The 20,231-nt window shown below is 43.7% G+C and overlaps 1 protein-coding gene across 13 annotated transcripts in view; it reads right to left on the bottom strand.

Moving 5' to 3' along the window:
* chl1b (cell adhesion molecule L1-like b) overlaps positions 1–20,231 on the bottom strand; it is a 1,336,546-nt gene that overhangs the window by 251,209 nt on the left and 1,065,106 nt on the right. The window lies entirely within an intron of this gene.

The following is a 20,231-nucleotide window of genomic DNA, read 5'->3' as shown; positions in this document are numbered from 1 at the left end:
GGCACCTCGCGTTGTGTGTATGGATGCTTCTTTGGCTGTGTTTTGATAGATAAGTATGGAACCAGGCAAAAACAATCTTATGCAGCTGGTTGACAGAGGAGAGTTATCGGTGGATGGATGGATGATGTGGGCAATGATGTCAAAGGCTGCAGGCAGGTCACTGTTGCAACACATTGGCGTTACAGGCAAATGATGCATTGCAAATAAATTGGACAATGCTCTTCTCAATTAATCTCTTTCAACAACATCTGACACTTTCCTCGAGTGTAGTGAATAATAACAGTAGCTCCAATATTGATTATATGCTCCAGTTTTCTCTGAGGGTGTCTGTTTTCTCAGCCTACATCCTGGTAAAGTATTCTTTATTGTTCTACACTCAGTGATCCACATTCATTGCTTCAATTACTACTGCTTCTGCTTTAATCCAATTGTTTACTTTAATTATCAGGGTACTGAAAATCTGGCTGCCGATACTTGAGAAAAATCTATTATTTTGTCTCTTTTAGGGTATTTGGCTTAGCTTCAATTTTAAAACAAAAAGACACTGGACAGATCATTCATCTTGTCGATAACAGTAGTCAACATTATGGGACATGAGCAAACCTGTTTTCTCTTCTTCGAAAAGTGCTATTAGATCTTTTATAACTGCCCAACATGGAACCCAGTTTAAAATTTCATCCGAAAGTCGGCACCTTGGCCAGTACAGTGCTTACTCTGGACCCCATTGGAGAGTCGGCAGAGGTAATGTCCTCATGCCGTTTGGTCAAAGTTAAAACTGCAGCCTTCCTTTACCTTAATGGAATATGACTGTGCCAAGCTACCTTTGTCTTGGGTTAATATGGTGGTATTACAGACAAACATGCACTTCAAAGAGGCTTCATTAATTGGCCTGGGAAACATACTTGCAAACTAGCCTGAGAGCGAATCAGGCATGTCACCCCTTGTTCCAAAAATTAAATTGACCTTCTGGCTGCTTGTGCATTGTTCCCAGCGAGGTTCATGTTGCACCAGAGTTGGGCAGCTCTCAATTTGGAGTCAGCGAGAATTAAAAAATTTTTAAACTAATAAGTTAAGGAGAAAATACTTGCTGCAGAGGGTCACTACGGGGAATAGTTGAGGCAACCACCTTTGTGCCTTGCAAGGGAAGATGTTTTGAATATTTGAATCATAAGAAGGTCAAAGGTCCAGGGAGAGAAATTCATTCACCCGAAGGTTAGTTTTAGGTTACTCCGGCAAAGAACTGGCATCCCACTCTGCTGCGTGCTTGTTGTAGAAATATGAACAGATCAATAAGCAGGTCATAGGTGTTACAGATTTTCAAATATTTTATAAAAGTTTTGTGAACATTTGACCTTGGTATGCCACCCCTCCCCAAAATATATATTTTCACTTCCCACTTAAATGAAAGCTGAAAACCAGAGAATTATGTAGGTATTCTGTAGCCCCTGAACTATTTCCTGTTTTTCACTTCTAATTCGGCTAATAAAGTGCACACAATTTAGTCTGATTGTTGCACAGCCCCACATTTAAAGCAACATCTGCTATCTGAAGCTTATCACATTTAAATGACAAATGTTGCCTCAGTGTAACAAAGTTTCAGCTTCTAAATGATGTTAAACATGAGAAATGTAAGTTTGAGTCACAAAATAACTGTGCACGGAAGCAGAGTGATATTAGCCCTGCCAGGGAGTCTTATGCTACTTCAATCCAGTGTCAGATCAGTTCTAACTGTGGATTCACGCTCTGTTTACGTGACACAGCTACAGCATTTATACCATCTAATCAGCTCATGCAGTCACTGCAGTTATGATGTGAACACACCACAAGAGCCTGAAAAAAATAAGGGCTTCTAATAAATTCCCCTAGACACCAAATGATTTTTGAAAGCATCAATTCTGTGGCACAAGGCTTTTGGAAAATATTTGCCTGTTATCCTCAGAAAATCTCATTATTTACTCATATTCGCCAGAGGTTATTCATGAAAAAGATGGTAAGAGTGGATAATCTAAAAAGTGCTGAAAACATCAATGAACTGCAAATAAAAAAAAGTGGCTTTGCTGTCATGGCTGTCTCCTTCACGTCTAGAAGGGATTGTAATGTTAACTTAACTACCACAAGCTGCAATTGACTCCATTTTTACAGGATTAATTATACTCTTGTATAACAATCCGAAAGCAAATGTTCTTATTCCCATTCAAGGTCAGAAGGAGAACTAGCCGGAAACATGAATCTTGCCCTGCTTATTGATTCCTTTACTAGAGTTGCCAACCACTGCTATCAAAGTCTTCTCTCCTTGATAAGCACATCAAGCACATCAGAATCACAAATCAACTATAGATATTAATGACTCATACTCCCTTCAACTTTACTTCCTGCAATTTAGGAAACAATTTCAGCCATTGCGTTCATATAAAATAATGGGGGAGATTCGCTGGCCTCCAAATGGCATGTTTCTCGATGGCGGGAGGCGGCCCACCCTTGACCGATGGCGGGATCTTCTTATCCCACCGTGGTCAATGGGACTTTTCATTGTATCCACCCCAGGCCACCGAGAAACCCACAGCAGGGGTGCGGCTTTGGCGGGAGCAGGCGATCCCGCCAGCGTGAACAGCTGGAAGATCTCACCCATTGGAGGATACTGAGCTCTCTAAATAATTATTAAGATGTATAGAGTAGTCAGAGGAGAAGTTTGAGGCTTGATGTTGGAAATATTTGCTGCACAGTTTAGTTGTGTTGTGCCCACATTTCCAGAGCTACGGTTGCTGCTTTGGATCCGAAATATTGTTCACACTGCAGGCATGCTCCTAGTGTGAACGATGCCAGACACTAGTTTGGTTAGGTTGTTGGCACAGCTGCTATGACCTGTGGTGAGAGCATAGAGAGTAGACAGGTTGTGATGCCAGTCAGCGTTCACTGTTGATTTGACCCTAGCAGTGCATTTTCCAACTGAATACTCCTGCTAATACCCTCTCTTAAAGCCACCGCAGAATGTGAACATGTGTTCAGTAGCAGGAAGGGCAGGCTCAGCACCATTTAAAGAGATCATCAATTGCTCTCAGGTTAGTTACTGATTGATTTCTACTGACTGTTGCAGAGTTAGTAAAAATGTTTGTACATTTGTACTGCTAGTTGAAGTTGCTAAAGTCTACAGGGAGTGGTGACGACATTGGTCATCATTTCAAGGATTCTACTCACGACCAATTTCTCCAAGTCAAGGATACTGTCATTTCCCCTAAATACGTATGCCAAGGGGAGAGTGAGCAGGGGGCACCACAAGAGGATGACCAGTTGCTTAAAGAGTAAAGAGGGGAAAGGGGCAAAAGGCTCCAAGTAGAAGGTCAAATCAACCTAGGATCAAGGGAAGGAATTGCCCTTCCTCAAGCTAAGGTACAGTGTGCATGAAGTCTCTATTTCATTAAGGGGGTACCCAATGAAAACAGCTACCTCTTGCAAGCAGACCATCTGTCTCGGAGCAGAGTGAGGATGGGACTGTCAATGGCTGTGAAGGTGACTATGGTCGTGAACTTCTGCATGTCTGCATCCTTCCAGGCAGATAAAGGCGTCATCTCCATCATCAGACTGTTATACACTGTTGCATAGGTCATAGGGTAGAACGGGTGCACAAGTGTGTAGCTCTGTTGCTTCACAGCACCAGGGTTCCAGGTTCGATTCCCGGCTTGGGTCACTGTCTGTGCGGAGTCTGCACATTCTCCCCATGTCTCCGTGGGTTTCCTCCGGGTTCTCCGGTTTCCTCCCACAAGTCCCGAAAGATATGCTGTTAGGTGAATTGGACATTCTGAATTCTCCCTCGGTGTACCGGAACAGGTACCGGAATGTGGCGACTAGGGCTTTTCACAGTAACTTCATTGCAGTGTAAATGTTATTCTACTTGTGACAATAAAGATTATTATTATAAAGGAGGTAATCAACACACTGCATTCAAAGAGAAGGCAATACATTGTCTTCTCTTCTGGGGGAAGCAGGTGGAGTGGCTTTGTCAGGATATCGGGCATTTCCATGGTGCAGGAAGCCACTTGCTGCACACACATCACTTTGAAGTTGCCACGTATAAATTCAGAGATATTTTGTTCTGATCCCTGTGTGTGTGACTGTGTGTGTGTGTGTGTGTGTGGGGGGGGGGGGGATCATAAATCAAACTAACCAAATTTACTTAAGGACCACCAAATGAAGAAATTGCCAAAAAGTTTATACTTTTTGCAGCTTTGACTTATGATTTGGAATCAATACAAATTAAAAATGAATTTACAGGCAAATGATTCTTCAAATTAAAAGGTAAATTTCACTCAAAATAGTCGATACAACACAGGCATATCTCACACAAGTATCGCTCTTCAGCATGTATGGCATTACGTCAGTGTACACCTCCACAATATGCTGTTCTTTATTCACGCAAGATAGGTCAGGAGTCTTTTAAAAAAAAAAAATTTAGGTTACCCAATTATTTTTTCCAATTAAGGGGCAATTTAGTGTGGCCAATCCACCTACTCTGCACATTTTTGGGTTGTGGGGGCGAAACACACACAGGCACAGGGAGAATGTGCAAACTCCACGTGGACAGTGACCCAGAGCCGGGATCGAACCTGGGACCTCAGCGCCGTGAGGCAGCTGTGCTAACCACTAGGCCACCGTGCTGCCCTAGGTCAGGAGTCTTATCCGACAATAGCTTTCATTTCCAAGTTTTACAGCTATTATTACAATCAACAAGACACTCTTCCACAAAGCTTGTCTCATTGGGTCATGTCAGTGCTGAGAGCCTTCCAGAGTTCCTTTTCAACTAACCAACCAATAACACCCTGCTTCACGGCTCAGTCAGTTCTGGGAAAACACCTAGCTCTTTGCATCCCTGAGCGATTTCCAGGTTTTGGAGCTCTTCAGCTAACTTGCTCAGTGCCTCTAAGAGCTGCTGTACCTTTTTTTTTGCCAAAAAGAACAATTAGCTCTTACTGAGAGATATTTGTTTCTTCTTATCAGGATAATTTGGTGCGTTCCTCTTTCTGTGTCTGTCTGCTATCTCTGTGTCTGATTCTGTGCCTTCACACTCCAGCTCCTCTGCTCACAGCTATCCTTTGTGTCTGCCGTACACAGTTTCTATTTGAAATTCTTTCCTGTTGGTACTGCTTCCAGGTCAAGGGTCACCCGGTCACATGAACCAGTATATTTTATCATCCAAGAAAATTACAAATGATCTCTTAACAATTGATGCAAAAGTAATTTTCAAACATTATTTTCAGCTATTTGTAATTTTTTGATTAATAAGGGGATATGGGGTAATGGGGAGAAGGGAGGAGAATGGGGATGAGAAACATATCAGCCATGATTAAATGGCGGAGCAGACTTGATGGGCCAAATGGCCTCATTCTACTCCTATGACTTATGGTCTTAATTACAAATTCCACAGACCTTTTAAAGAAATTACAAATTTCCCTGACTCTACTGCTTAGCATCACAGGTTGCCACCGTATCACAAATTTTCCCACACCCCAAATGTACAACTGGTGTGTGATGATACTCAGTGTATCATGTAGACCAATGTCGGTATCCTGGCAGCTGTCAAGATGCTTTTACTCCGCGCCAGTCCATCAGGATTTCAGCCATTAGCGACTAGAGGATGGTCTCTTCTTGGCTACTATTGTAGACACTGCCTCAACCTTCACTGACTCCTGATGTACAAGTTCCTAACTTGTCTTTATTTATCACACCACACCTCCATCTCAGCATCGCATCTCATTAGCATCCTGTCATTGTTCCTCCTCCAATTTTGCCCAAGCTGATGCACTATGTAGGTGGTCAGTCTCACAACTCGCTTATAGATTCTTTCTTTCAGTTTCAGCGATGCTTTTCAATCACATAACACTTCACTGCATTTCTCCCAATTACTGCAACTAGATCTAATCTGTTGCTTAATTTCCATCCCATGCCACCACTGACTTTAAGTACTTGTGATTACGCACTTTCTTCAAATTTTTTAAATCTTTCTCTGGGTTCGAGGAGACCTGATCTGAGCATTTTTGTTGCCCACACGCCTAACCCACATGTGACTTTACATGCAATTGTTGTCTTTTGGTTTGCAGTGCAGTTTACCAGCCAGGGAGCTGAGCAGAAGGAGTACTGATGTAGAGGTGGGCTGATTGGAATTCCTAACTTGATTCTCCAACACAGTATCCCAATTTCCACCGTGTATGTCAGTGTCCGAAATTTAACCCCTCACCCCTAAGCCTAGTCCAATACCCCTCAGATCACCCATGCCACCTCTATACCCCATGTCACCTCCATTCCCCCTCATATTACCCATGCTGCCACTATGCCTTCCATGTCTCCTCCATAGCCCCTTACCAATGAATACAATCTAAAGTCCTCAGATTCTGTACCAATGGGAACTATTTTTCACACCTTGGGCAAAATTTCACTAAAAGCCTTCTTAACATTGACACTGAAAGATCGAAAATACACTTGAGCATGTGAAAAAAAATCTGGTAATACTTGTAATCCTATTAGATTGTGTCAACAGACCTATAAACCACATTAAAGTCTATTATTTTAGCTCCTTGAAACTGTCATTAATTCTCAGATGAATGATGCACCTGTGTTGCAACACAGCAGCACTTGAAATTCAGCCCAGAATTCAGAATGTCCAACACTGTCCAAACAATAGACTGTTTTCTGGGAGGAAAGTACATGTGCTCATTTCAATCTCAATGCAGAATGTCCGTCAGTTAATGTAGGTAGCAGTGGTTTAGGTTTTTTTCAAGTATCAAAATTAGGTTTTTCTTTTCACAGTCAATCATTAAAATCACAATAGAAATGATGACCGTACTCGTTGACAGAATATTTAGTAAACGTTTTCCCGACTTTATGCTGCTTTGTCCATTGGAAAATCACTGTAATGCCTGTGAACAAGGCTTGTCAATGTGAGGGTCAACTTAGCTTTAAAGGACAGATCCCTATGATGAATCACGGCATTAGAAACACATCAATATTACAGTATAGCATCCAATCATGACATTGGAAGGTGTGAAAACACCTCACACATACCTTTCAAAAGGTTCCAGACTCCTTGGGATGCTTTCCATTTTCTTTATGGACTCTCAAACCTGGCTTGCTTTTAATGAGCTTCCAACACCCTGAATGATAAAAATGATATGCAGGAGGATATCCAATTTTCGCCCCCCATTTAAAATTAGAAATCCGCTCTTAGTGGATGTGCATTTTGATCTTGTGCATTCCTGACCGATAAATCAGCCCAGAAGAAAATGGAGTGTGGTAAGGAATGTGGCGGAAAATCAAACTCCTTCTAAATAAAAGTAGTGGCCACTTGCTCACTGGAACATGCCCACAAATTCCGACCAAAATGCAAACATTTCACTCTGGGATTGGAAGAGGAATGGGTGACTGACAGGAGGAGTTGGCGAAGGATGATCAACTAGAATTATGGCAATCACAAGTAATTGGAGAGAAGGAAAAAGAGGCAGAGAAGGGAGAAGAAAAGAGAAGTAGAAGGATTTGTGCACAGAGGATTAGTAGACTGAACTACATACGCATTTGCAGATAATTCTCTGACTCGTAAGGCGGGATTCTCCGATAATGGGGCTAAGTGTTGACGCCATCGTAAATGTAAACTGAACGTTTTACGACGGCATCATCTGGCGGCTAGGAGCAGCGATCCTGCGCCGCCCAGTGTACCAGCACGGCACTGGAGCGCTTCACGCAGCTCCAGCTGCCAATACGGGCGACAGCACGGGCAGCATGGATCCGCGCATGTGCGCCACGGCCGGTGCGGGTCGGCGCACGAGCGTTGGTTGCAGTCTCCACGCCAGCCCCTGGGCAACATGGAGGAGCCCTCCAGGGGCCCGGCGTGGAGGAACATAGGTCCCACCCGGAATTAGCCCGCCCGCCCGCCACTCGGTAGCCCGGATCGCGGGCCTGGTTACCGTGGAGGGCCCCCCCCACCCCGGAGTCGGATCCGTCCTTCCCCCCCACCAGGTTGGTCCCCGCAGCCAGAACGCCGAGGTCCCGCCGGGTAAGACCACATGCGAACGACGCCGACGGGACCCGGCCGAACTCGGCGGTATTTTGCCAGTTGAGCGCGGAGAATCGCTGGGGGGGGGGGGGGGGGCCGTCGAGCGGGCACTGACCGGCGCTGCTGGCACTGATTCTCCAGTCGCTGGAGAATTGGCGGCCCGGCGTCTGATGGCGTCGCGGGATTCGACCCTGAGAATCCCACCCATAATCTCTCTCTGACGGATCTTTTTATCTCAATTGTGGGAGAGACAAAATTCTGGCTTGAACAAAGCTTGAGAAGATGACAATGCAAGCCATGAGAAATTTGGACCTGGTCACAAGTCCTTTGGTGCATGAACAATAGCAACAACTTGTATTTCTATGTAAACATCCCAAAGCAACCTCGAGAGGCAAAATGGGATTGAACATTTGAGGTGCATTCCAGACAGAGTAATGAAAAAAAAATTATGAAATTATTTATGAAACCGATGAATGCCCTGATGGGTCAGACACTAAGGTCTTTCCAGATGGGTCAGCGAAAAGCAGTTTCTTCATCAGTATTTATTTTGTGACCTCTTAAGATACTTTAAGTATTCTTCTTTCTCTTTTGAAGGCAATGATCTATCAAAGTGGGTGATTATATCAGTGTCAGTAACTTCCAATCATGTACACATATGCAAGGTTCATATCTCCACATGGGTAAAATCTCACTTTCTTGATCCAGATTGCTCAGCATTGAATTTATTGATAATTATCACAATCCTTTACTATAAAAATAAAATTAACATAGGATTGTTAACTTACATTTGAATAAAATGTTGAACTATTGTGTTGATTCAGAAACATGTAATAAAGTTAACTCACAAATATGTGGAACAAAGGAGAGTGGTGATACTTGTGACAACTCGGAGACAAGGAGAAAGGCCAGGAATCTCCAGTCCATCAACCGCGTTTTCCTGGGCGACATGCCCTTGCTGGCAGTGGAGTTCCCCGTTCCTGCCACCTGCCAATAGGATTTTCTAATATGGCCATCCCGCGCCGCCGGGAAACCCATGGGTGTGGGCGCGCTGCCAATGCAACGGGGAATCCTGTCGGCGGAGAATTCCACTGAAAATTTTGTAAGTTTGTAATATTCAACAAACTTTGAGGAACTCATCTGCAGAACTGCTCTGTTGATCTTTCGTATTTCTAATAGATTTATGAATACTACCTGAGAGATTTTCTGAATACCAAAATTATACATTCAAATGGAGCTATGTATTTGCAAACCTTTCTGAGTGCAGACATTAACTTTGTAAGTAGAAGCAAAAACATAGAAAGTGCTCATTTAGTGCTGCTCAAACTATAATGACGTGGCAAAATTATACTTTATTCTCTCCTGCTGATACGAAGTACCTGATTTGTCATTTTCACAGATTTCTAACATCTGAAGGCAACTATTTTATTGTAAGAAGTTCGACTTTTTTTTTTGAAATACCAATAACAAATATGTCTTGTTTGAAAAGAAAGAACTTAATGTTCCTGAAAATCCTCACAGGAACATCACTGATGCAATAAACACTTGCCAGCTCCAAGAATATAAGAAAAATGGAATGAAACAAGAGCTATTGAGACCACCAAGTGTGCATTTTATATATACAAACTACCTTATTGTGAACACTAACCAACAAATTATTTTTCAATTTTAATGACCGCTATAAGTGTTCCCTGATTTCCAGAAGTATAGAATAATTTAATAATACAGCACTGGAGGAGGGCATTCACTCTATTGTGTTTGTGTCCCCTATTATCTCGGGGTCTTTTGCCAATCACCTTTGATCTGTGCACTCTGGCTACTGGTCTTTCAGTGACTAGATACAATTTCCCTTTCTATGCACTATCTAAATCCTGAATGATTTTAAACATATTAAATCTCCTCTAGTTTCTCCAGAATTACCATACAAATGCCTCGACATGATAACCATTCTTATAAATTGCTCTCTACCCTCTCCTCGGCCGACATATCCCTCCTGCAATGTAGAATTAAACACAATCCTTCAACTGGGTTGAACTAGAATTTTATATTGGACCATCATAACTTCCTGCCTTTTGCACTTTTGCTTTTATTTATAAAGCCTGTGATTATAAATTGCTTTGTTAACATTTCATGCCAGCTTCTCAGATCTGTGCACAAACATCTCTCGATGTCTCTATTCTTGCTCACCTTTAAAATTGTACAGCTTAAGCTCTTATTATCTCTCCTCATTCATCCTACCAAATGTTATAACTTCACACTTTTCTGTAATACATTTCTGAAGTCTATTAAGAACATGATGGATAGGAGTACGCCATTTGGCCCCTCGATTCTACTCCACTATTCAATAAAGTTCAACAATGCTGATCTTCGACCAGCTCCAATTTCTTGCCTGAGTCCCAAATCCCTTGATTCACTTAGTGTCCAAAAATCTTCCTAGCATCTACAACCCTCTGTGGTAGAGAATTCCAAAGATTCATAACAGGCTGACTGAAAACATTTCTCCTGATCTCAAACCTATCCTGAGACTCCACCCCCGGTGCTAGATTCCTCAGTGAGCAAAACAACCTCTCAGCGTTGACCCTGCGAAGCTCCCTCAGAAACCTACATATTTCAATGAGGTCACCTCTCTAATGCTAAAGTGCATATTACTCAGTCTCTCCTCTTAGCTCAATCCTTTCATCTCAGGAATGAACATAAATACATCCTTGTTTTGGTACAGACAAAAACCATAGGCAACGTTCAAAGATGTGGTCCCGCACATACCCTGTAACAACTGAAAAACTTGCTTGCGATGGTCCATCCCTCTTGCAGTACAGGTTGCCATAAAATCTGCCTTCCTGGTTATCTGTGCAGATCCAGGTGGAGATGACAGGTAATCAAGCTGAAACATCAGGTGGGATTTTACAGCTGTCCCCGTCAGCAGGATTGTCCGGTCACGCCAGTGATGAAGGGTGCGAAAAACGAGAGACCCCGTTGACAGCAGGGCGACCGAAAGAACAGGGGGGGGGGGGGGGGGGAGGAGGAGGGGGGGGGGGGGTGGAACTAGGAACTAACCCGTTATCTTTGTTTCTCTCCACAGATGCTGCCTGACCTGCTAAGTATTTCCAGCACTTTTTGTCTGTTTTTATTATTTCAGATTTCCAACATCTGTAGTGTCTTGCTTTTGTATTCGTTAAAAGTGATTTGCTTTTAATAAACCTGTGGTGAGTCCTCTTCAGTGGTTCACTCCTGGAAAGCTGAAAGAAACAATTGTCACTGCCAAACAAGACTCCAGTGACCTGAATGATATCTCAATGTCCAAGTGACTAACTTACCTAACAAATATCACTGGCACTTCCTTGCAATTAGCCAGTAGCATAAAAGTTCAATCAGGCGATAGCTGCAATAGACAAGTCCACCCTGTGCTGAATGTGATCTGGAGATCATGTTTTGGTACCTGATATACCTTGCTGACTGCCTTCCAGCTGAAGTGAAGGCAACAAAGGAAGAGATGTTTCATAAAAAAGTAATTGTGCCTTCGTCATAACCTATATAGGGCGCGATCCGCCGGCCACGTTGCATCGGAAAAGCAGCTTGCCAAGGCGCAGCGTGACCAGTGAAAGTCGAGAGTCCCTGCTCTCAGGATCTACCCAGCTCACAATGCCAAGTGAGATTAAATGCAATCTCGCGAGACGTTGAAAGGGGAATCCCTCCCACAATGGGCAGGATCATCTTTTAGCAAATCTGCATATTAGAGTGAGGCAGTAAGCCTTAATGTGCAGATTCCTGAGGTACCTGAGGCTTTGGGATTCAGTCCCTTCACCTCGGGGACCTCGGGCAAACGTCATTTGGTATAGGTCCCTACAAACGCAAACCAGACAGAATAGCACTTGCAGGGGCCTCCAAGGGGATCAGAGGCCCCCAGCTGCATGCCCTTTGGGCAGAGTGGTGCCCTGGCACTGCTGGTGCCACCTGGGTACCATGGAAGTGCCAACCTGGCACCCTGACAGTGTCACCTGGGTGCCATCCTGTTTGAAAATAAATAACTTAATGTTCCTGAAAAATCCTCACAGGAGCATCGCTGGCAGGGACACTGCAAAGGTGCATCTTTTTGCGTGCACGCAATCAGGCCAGTGTTGCTGATTTGGGTGTTGGGGGGAGCGGGCTGTGCAGTGAGACCCGCCCATGTTGTGTTTGGGCTGGGGGTTCTTTTCGTGTTCTCAGAGATTGGGACGCCATTTTTAAACGGCATCCTGATCTCTCGCTACAATGGGGAGTTCCGGCGAGGGGATCATAACGAAACAATGTGGTTAGAATGCATCTCTCATTATGTCTGTTGTGGGACTGTGAGAGAAAGTGTGAAATGCGTGAGGTGGATAGAACCTTTGACTGGGAAGGAAAGAGATGTTAACCAAGGTAGTGTTGTTTCGACAGAATCAGATGTTAATTTCTGGGGACCATCACATATTGGTTACCTTTAAAATCAACTTTACTCTTTGTGAAAAATACTGCTCTCCTTTTCATTGCTCAAACTATGTCATTACAAACCAAAGACTAAAGTCATAATTACTCTCCTCAGGACTGACTGAATGATCGTTGAAAAACCTGTGGTTACATAGAAGCTAAAATTATTGCTATAATATATCAGCAATGTAAGAAGACTCTTCAGAAACTGTGCAGCTTCTTGACAATAAGAATTTGAAGAAAACCAAACACATTCATACTTTCCTTATTGTTTTTAATCTACCGTTCTCTAATTAGTTGGATATTCTGGGCAAAACTTTCTGACTTTTTCTCAAAGTGCTGGTTCTGGGAAGAAAACAGCTTGTAGCTCCCCAGCCAGCTTTTCTCGGCAGATACTGCAGGACTTAGGAGAAATAAAATCCTGCAGACGTCTCTGACATGGTCACGCAAGCGGGCACAGGGCCTGATAGAGCTGGCAATGCTGGCTCCACAGAGATCAGGGTGCTCTTTAAAAAATCCATCTCCCAGGTATGGGGCTGAATTTTACGCTGGTGGGATTTTACAGTCCCGCCGATGTCAATGGACTTTTGAACAGCTCATTGCATTTTCCACGGTACCCAGGTGGCACCAGCATTGCATCACCCATAAAGTGGGTTGAATTTGCAAGTTAGTTTATTTGATGCCAATCACTGGTTCAGATGTTAATTCACTTCTGTGCACATTTACAATGGTTCTAATTTTTGGGGAGTTTTTCTTCAGTGTTACTCAAATCAGTTAGGAAATACAATCACACACCTAGAATTATAGAATCTCCACAGTGCAGAATGAGGCAATTCAGCCCATTGAGCCTGCACCAACCCTTTGAAAGATCATCCTACCGAGGCCCAATCCCCCGCCCTGTAACCTCACCCTAAGGGGCAATTTAGCATGGTCAATCTACCTAACCTGCACATCTTTGGATTGTGGGAAGAAACCAGGGCACCCGGAGGAAACACAGACTGACACGGGGAGAACGTGTAGACTCCACACAACCACCTGAGGCCGGAATAGAACCGGGGTCCCTGATGCTGTGAGGCAGCAATGCCACCCCGATTAGTGTTAATTCAGTTCTTGTCAAGTTAAGAACTGATTCTTGGTGGATCAACAGCTTGGAATTGTGAATTGAATACCTCACCCTGGAGCATACTGTTGTAGACTTGCATGTGGTCAACATACAACTATTAACTGGGCGGATACTTCCGAAAGAACAGAAACATTGCTTCTGTCAATGCTCCTCAGTCGTATGTTCTTATCGGGAAGAAATGTTTACTTGTGTGTGACAGGAATTGAGAATGCAACAATGAACAAACAAACAATATGGGCACGATTCTCCCAAAACATTTCCAAGTGTTGTAGCGAGCAGGAATTACATAGATACATAGAACATACAGTGCAGAAGGAGGCCATTTGGCCCATCGAGTCTGCACCGACCTACTTAAGCCCTCACTTCCACCTTATCCCCATAACCCAACAACCCCTCCTAACCTTTTTGTACACCAAGGGCAATTTAGCATGTCCAATCCACCTAACCTGGAAGTCTTTGGACTGTGGGAGGAAACCAGAGCACCTGGAGGAAACCCACGCAGACACGGAGAGAACCTGCGACTCTGCACAGACAGTGAGGGGAATCGAACCTGGAACCTGGCACTGTGAAGTCATAGTGGTAGCCACGTGTGCTACCGTGCTGTCCCTATTGCCGCGAGTTTCCCAGCGCTCGGCCCAGTGAAACCGGCAACGCAATTTAACGTTAATTGGTCCACTTAACGAGCCACACGGGCTTCTCGCCGCAAATAACGCTTCGCCAGCCGATTTGCCGGGACCGCGCTCGCCAGCCCCTCCGCTAACAAGGTCGAGCAGCACTTAAGCTGCAATTGCTCAGCCAACACCAGAAAACTCGCGATAATGGCGCCGAGGAGACCGGCCCCAATATCCGGAGGCGCTGACCTGGGGAGGATGCTTGTCGGGGGGAGTGGGGGGAATGGGGGGGGGGGGCAGGCCAGGAGGGATGTCCTGTTCCCCCAGGAGGTCCCGGAGGGTGAGCCATAAGGCAGCCAGTGCAGCCTGGAATGAGGTGGCGGCAGCCGTTGGTTCCAGCAGTGTGACCAAGAGGACTGGCCAGTAATGCAGGAAAGTCAACGACCTTCACCGGGCAGCACAAGTGACGAGACACCAACACCACCCATATCCCCAACGCCACAAGGGAGCATCAACCCACCCAACTCTCCAAGTGGCCCCCAGCCCTCCCTCCTCCTTTCCCCCCAAACACCGCCTCACACACCCTCTCCCACCACTGAACCACGCGTGTGGCTAACGATGCTCTCTCTGTGTCTCCTCAGGAAAAGCTCTCCCACAATTGGCGGGAGAGGGCCCAGACTGGAGGAGGGGTACCAGACAAAATTCTTGTAAGTAATGGGTTAAGAGAGATTTCAATTAGTTCTCTCATTTATGTTAAATATCCAATAAGTGACACTGATATGTAAAGGGGCTTCAGGTGGCCTTTGTGTCAGGTGATGTGATGTTAGAGTTCTGTGCAATTCTGTTGAAGTAAATTAAAGGAGTTTGTGGAAAAGTAGCAGAACCTTTGACTCTTTATACAACAGCAGCTAAACATCTAACAAATGGTAGCAGAGGAAGGTTGCTGTGCAAATGTGAAGGGTTGAAAGATACAACTTTTCCAGACCAAACCAAGGAGTGAGTGAGAAGAAAAAATCCCCCAGATATATGGCTGAACCTAGGATTAAGATGGCCGGATATGACTACCCCCCCTTATTTTCTGAAAGGGGATTGTACGATCAATGGAGAAGTGCAGTCGTTATCTGGACTAAAGTAACTGCCTTGGGAAAGAGAAAACAAGGTATGGCATTGACTCTTTCGTTACCTTATGACAGTAAAATCCGAAGCAAAGTGTTTTCTGAGCTGGAATTGAAAGAGTTAGACTCAGAAGAAGGTCTGGAGACTCTATTACGTTATATGGATAAGATTTATCAAAAGGATAACTTGTTAAGTGCGTATAAAGCATGGGCGGATTTTGATAGGTTCCGGAAAATAGAGGAATTCTCCATGGAAGACTATATAATGGAATTTGGCAGACTATATAAAAGGCTGCAGAAACACGACCTGGAATTCCATAGTCTGTGTTGGCCTTTAAATTACTTGACTGTGCTAGAGTGAGCAACATGGATAGGCTCCTGGTTTTGACAGGAGTTCAGTTTGCGGATAAAGATACCTTATTCGATCAGATGAGAGAAACTTTAAAAACGTTTCTGGGGAAATATTTGAATCCAATGGCTCTGATGACCCACATAGGTCAGTCTGCAATAAAGCAGAATATGGAAGACACACTACTAACAGGATGGTGAAATCGCACGGCTGCAAACAGGTTCCAAGACTATGGAGGGAGATCGGGACCCGGAAATTATAAAGACAGAAACCCAGTTAGAACCTACAATAGGAAGATGAACCCCAGAAATGCCCGGGGTATGATAAATCAATGTTTTCGATGTGACTCTCAATACCATTATGCTTTCAACTGCTCAACACGTTATAATATTGTGTTTGAAGTGACACATGATACGGAAGAGTCAGAAGAGGAAAAAGATAGTGATCAGAAAGAAGGCATTGTCCTATTAACAAGCAGTTTTACGCCGGTAATGAGGGTGTTGGTTGCAGAATCCTTCAATTGTGCTGTATTGGACATGGTTGCACATCTACTGTGTGTGAGATTGACTGGTTAAAATGTTACCTGGACTCCTTGAATGCTGAAAATCGTAACAAGGTTAAGGAATTTGAAAGTTCCACAAGTTTCAGGTTTGGGGATGATAATACTATGAAGTCGCTGAAAAGTGTGGTGAACCCTTGCAATATTGCCGGAGTGAATCATTTCATTAGCACGGATGTTGTATCAAGTGAGATACCTTTGCTTCAGAGCAGATCGTCGATGAAGAAGGCACACATGAAACTGGATATGGAAGAGGATAAGGCAACAGCTTTTGGAAAGATGGTGGACTTACAATTTACACAGTCGGGACACTATTGTATTCCATTACTGGCAAATAATATTTCAAGTACAGTTGTTAAGGATGTGTTAATGGCAGTTGAAAATGGGACTTCAGCTGATCAAAAGCTTGTTGTATTAAAACTGCATAGGCAATTTGCACATCCGTCTTATCAGACGCTGAAACATTTATTAAAGGATGCAGGGGAAGGGATGAATACTATACTAGGTTAGAAATCGCTGTGAAGTTTATAGGAAGTACAGAAGGACACCAGCACGACTGATAGTAATCCAACATTTGGCCAAGGATGTAACAACATTGTGGCCATGGACCTTAAGATCTGGGATAAAGCAAATAATATATTTATTTTGCATTTTGTAGATTTAGCAACCAGATTTAGTCAATCAACGATAGTACTAAGTAAAGAAAAGAGTGTAATTCTGGATCAAATCATGGAAAAATGGATCGGGACAGGAATGGGCCCACTGGCAAAATTCCTTACGGACAATGAGGGAGAATTTGCTAATGATGAGTTTAGGGATATGTGTGAAAACGTGAATATCACAGTTATGAATACGGCTGCGGAAAGCTCATTAAGTAATGATGTGCGTGAAATAAACCATGTGGTAATAGATGACATGCTCTGGAAAATTTTGGCAGATAGACCTAACTGAAAGTTAAATTCAGCCTTAGCATGGGCGGTACATGCAAATAATTCATTGCAGATAGTTGGGGGCTATAGGCCCTATCAATCAGTGTTTGGTTCGAAATCCTAAAATTCTGTCCATCTTAGATGACCAGCCTCCAGCTTGGGAAGGGATTACACTTAGCTCTGCTTTTGCTGAGCATTTAAATGCATTACATAGCAGTAGAAAAGGTTTTTTGAAAGCAGAGGTCTCTGAAAGAATTCGCAGAGCTTTAAGACATAACGTACGGCCATCAGATGCCGTTTTTCAGCAAGGAGACATAGTATACTGTAAGAGAGACAATTCTAATGAATGGAAAGACCCAGGGAAGATCATAGGCATAGGTGGCAAAACAATTATTTTGCAACATGGCAATCAAACTGTTAGGGTACATTCATCAAAGATAATGGGTGCAGATTACAAATTTTCAAATTTAGACAGAGCAGACAGACATGACGAGGAACCAGAGTCATCTGGTATGCACGTGTTACAGAACTATGAGGACCAGTTAACTGATATAGACAGGGTTTCTGTAGCGGAACACAACACTTCTGATGAATTAGAACAGGCCATTTTTCCCGAAAGGACAACTGCCAAAAGTTGGTACAAAAGTGACATACTTGCCTGAAGGGTCTAGTCAATGAAAGGATACAACTGTTATTAATAGAGCAGGGAAGGCCACTGGAAAGTATAAACATTGGTTGAATGTACAGCATTCAGGGGAGGGAGTCAAGACAATGGATTGGGAACATGAAGTTCAAAAATGGAGAAAGGCAGTGCCAGTTCAGATAGCACATCGGATAGTGAACAGGTCCGCAGGAAAAGGTCGAGAACTATTGAAACAACATCCCACAGCAGAACGGAAAGATCAAGCAGTACAGTGCGAGATAGGAGGCGGGAGAGGGGTCATAGTTTATCAAGATCTCGGAACATGAGTAAGCCTAAAATACTAATAGGAGTAGAAGCCCACATGCACGTGAGATTTTGGTGGTTTCCAATAAATTAGATGAAAAAGTTATCAAAGATGCCAAACAGCAAGAACTGCATAGTTGGAGTGAATTTGGGGTATTACACCGAAATACCGGATAGGGGACAAAGAGCTCTATCCCACAGATGGATTTGCATGGAAAAGGTTCTTCCGGATGGAACTTATAAGGCAAAGGCCAGGCTTGTGGCAAGGGGATTTGAAGAAAACTTAGAAGATCAGGATTTAAGGGTAGATTCACCAACGGCAGGAAAGATTATTTTAAAGATCTTCTTGGCTCTATAAGCCACAAAGGCATGGGAATGCAAATCTATAGATACAAAAGCTGCCTTTTTGCAGGGGCATCATCTCCAGAGAGACATTTTTCTCCGTCCTCCTAAAGAGGCAGCTAACACAGAAGGGGTACTCTGGAAGTTGAACAAATGTGTATATGGATCGAATGATGCGTCTAGAGTCTGGTATTTTTCGCTAAGGTCAGTTTTGTTAAAGTTAGGCTGTTGCCAGTTGAAAGCAGATCCGGCAATGTTTTACTGGAACTTTAAAGGAAGTCTTTCTGGCATCTTTATGATTTTTTTGTGGAGTGGGACTAGTGATTTCGAAGCTATTGTAATCTCTGATTTGAGGAAAGAATTCAGGGTTGGAAGTCAGGCTTCCGGTGTATTTAAATATATTGGACTGGAAATCGGACAGGCTAAGTTAGGGGCAACTTTACGTCAGCAATCTTGGGCGAAATTCTCCTACCCGCCCCGCCACATTTCTGCACCGACCGGCCGGCGGGAGTCTCCATAACACCGGCCGGTCAATGGGGTTTCCCATTGTGGGGCAGCCCCACGCCGTCGGGAAACCCCCCGGTGCCGGCAAAACGGAGACTCCCGCCGGCGGAGAATGACGCCCCTTATTTGGAAAGCATCAGGCCAATAGCAATTAGTCGTGGCCGGGTTTCACAAAAATACGCAATGGTTTCAAAGATAGAAAAAGAGCAACAGCTAAGTTTAATTGGGCAACTGAATTGGTTAGGTAGACAGACTAGACCGGACGTGAGTTTTGATGTCTTAGAGTTGAGTACAAAAATGAATGATCCCAAAGTGGAAGACATAATAAGAGCAAATAAAGCGTTGGTCAAACTAAAAATGCAGGAGTGTGTTTTGCGGTTTCTGGTTTTAGGTGACCTTAGGCACTTGAAACTCAGTTTATAGTGATGTGTCCTATGCAAATTTATGTGATGGGTTTCAAGCACAGGAGGTTTTATAATTTTCCTTTTGGGGAACAATGGTAAATGTTGCCGTCTTGTGTGGGAAACAAAGAAAATAAGGAGAGTGGTCAAAAGCACTTTGGCTGCTGAGACGTTAAGCCTTGTACAGGTGGTGAATATGGCCTTTTATATACCTCAGATATTGACAGAAATTTGGGGATTAGGGGATTTGGGTAATATACCTATTGACTGTCACATTGACAATAAATCCCTGTGGGAAAATGTGCACTCTACAAAAAGTGTCAATGAAAAAAGGGTAAGGATAGACATTGCAAGTTTGAAGCAGATGTTGGACAGAGGGGAGATAGCAAAAATTAAATGGGTTGACAGTAGCTATCAATTATCAGACTGTTTTACAAAAAGAGGGGCTAGCTCACAGAAACTTTTGGATATTGCTAATGAAGGGCGCCTGTTTCTGTGACTGTTTTTTCTTCCAAAAAAGGAAAAAAGGGGGGGAAATTGCGTGTGTGTTTTTGATTTTCTTGTAATTTTGTTTTCACCTAATTATTTTTTTCTCCATGGAAGGGGAGACTGTTAAGTAATGGGTTAAGAGACATTCCAATTAGTTGTCTCATTTATGTTCAGTATCCAATAATTCAGTGTTCTTCAAACTTTTTTTCTGGGGACCCATTTTGACCAACCGGTCAAGCTTCGGATCCCAACCCGGATGACCTTCGCGACCCATGCCAGCCAACCTGCGCGACCCACGCCCGCCGACCTGCGTGACCCACCATTTCCTCTTACCTTGTTTGCTGCTGACAAAAATGAAGGAAATGGTTTTGGGTCCCTTTGGCCC

This window comes from Scyliorhinus torazame, chromosome 13 (genome assembly GCF_047496885.1).
Source record: "Scyliorhinus torazame isolate Kashiwa2021f chromosome 13, sScyTor2.1, whole genome shotgun sequence".
Classification (NCBI taxonomy): domain Eukaryota; kingdom Metazoa; phylum Chordata; class Chondrichthyes; order Carcharhiniformes; family Scyliorhinidae; genus Scyliorhinus; species Scyliorhinus torazame.
Note: the sequence above shows the minus strand (reverse complement) of the source record. Positions and strands in the feature narration are given on the sequence as shown.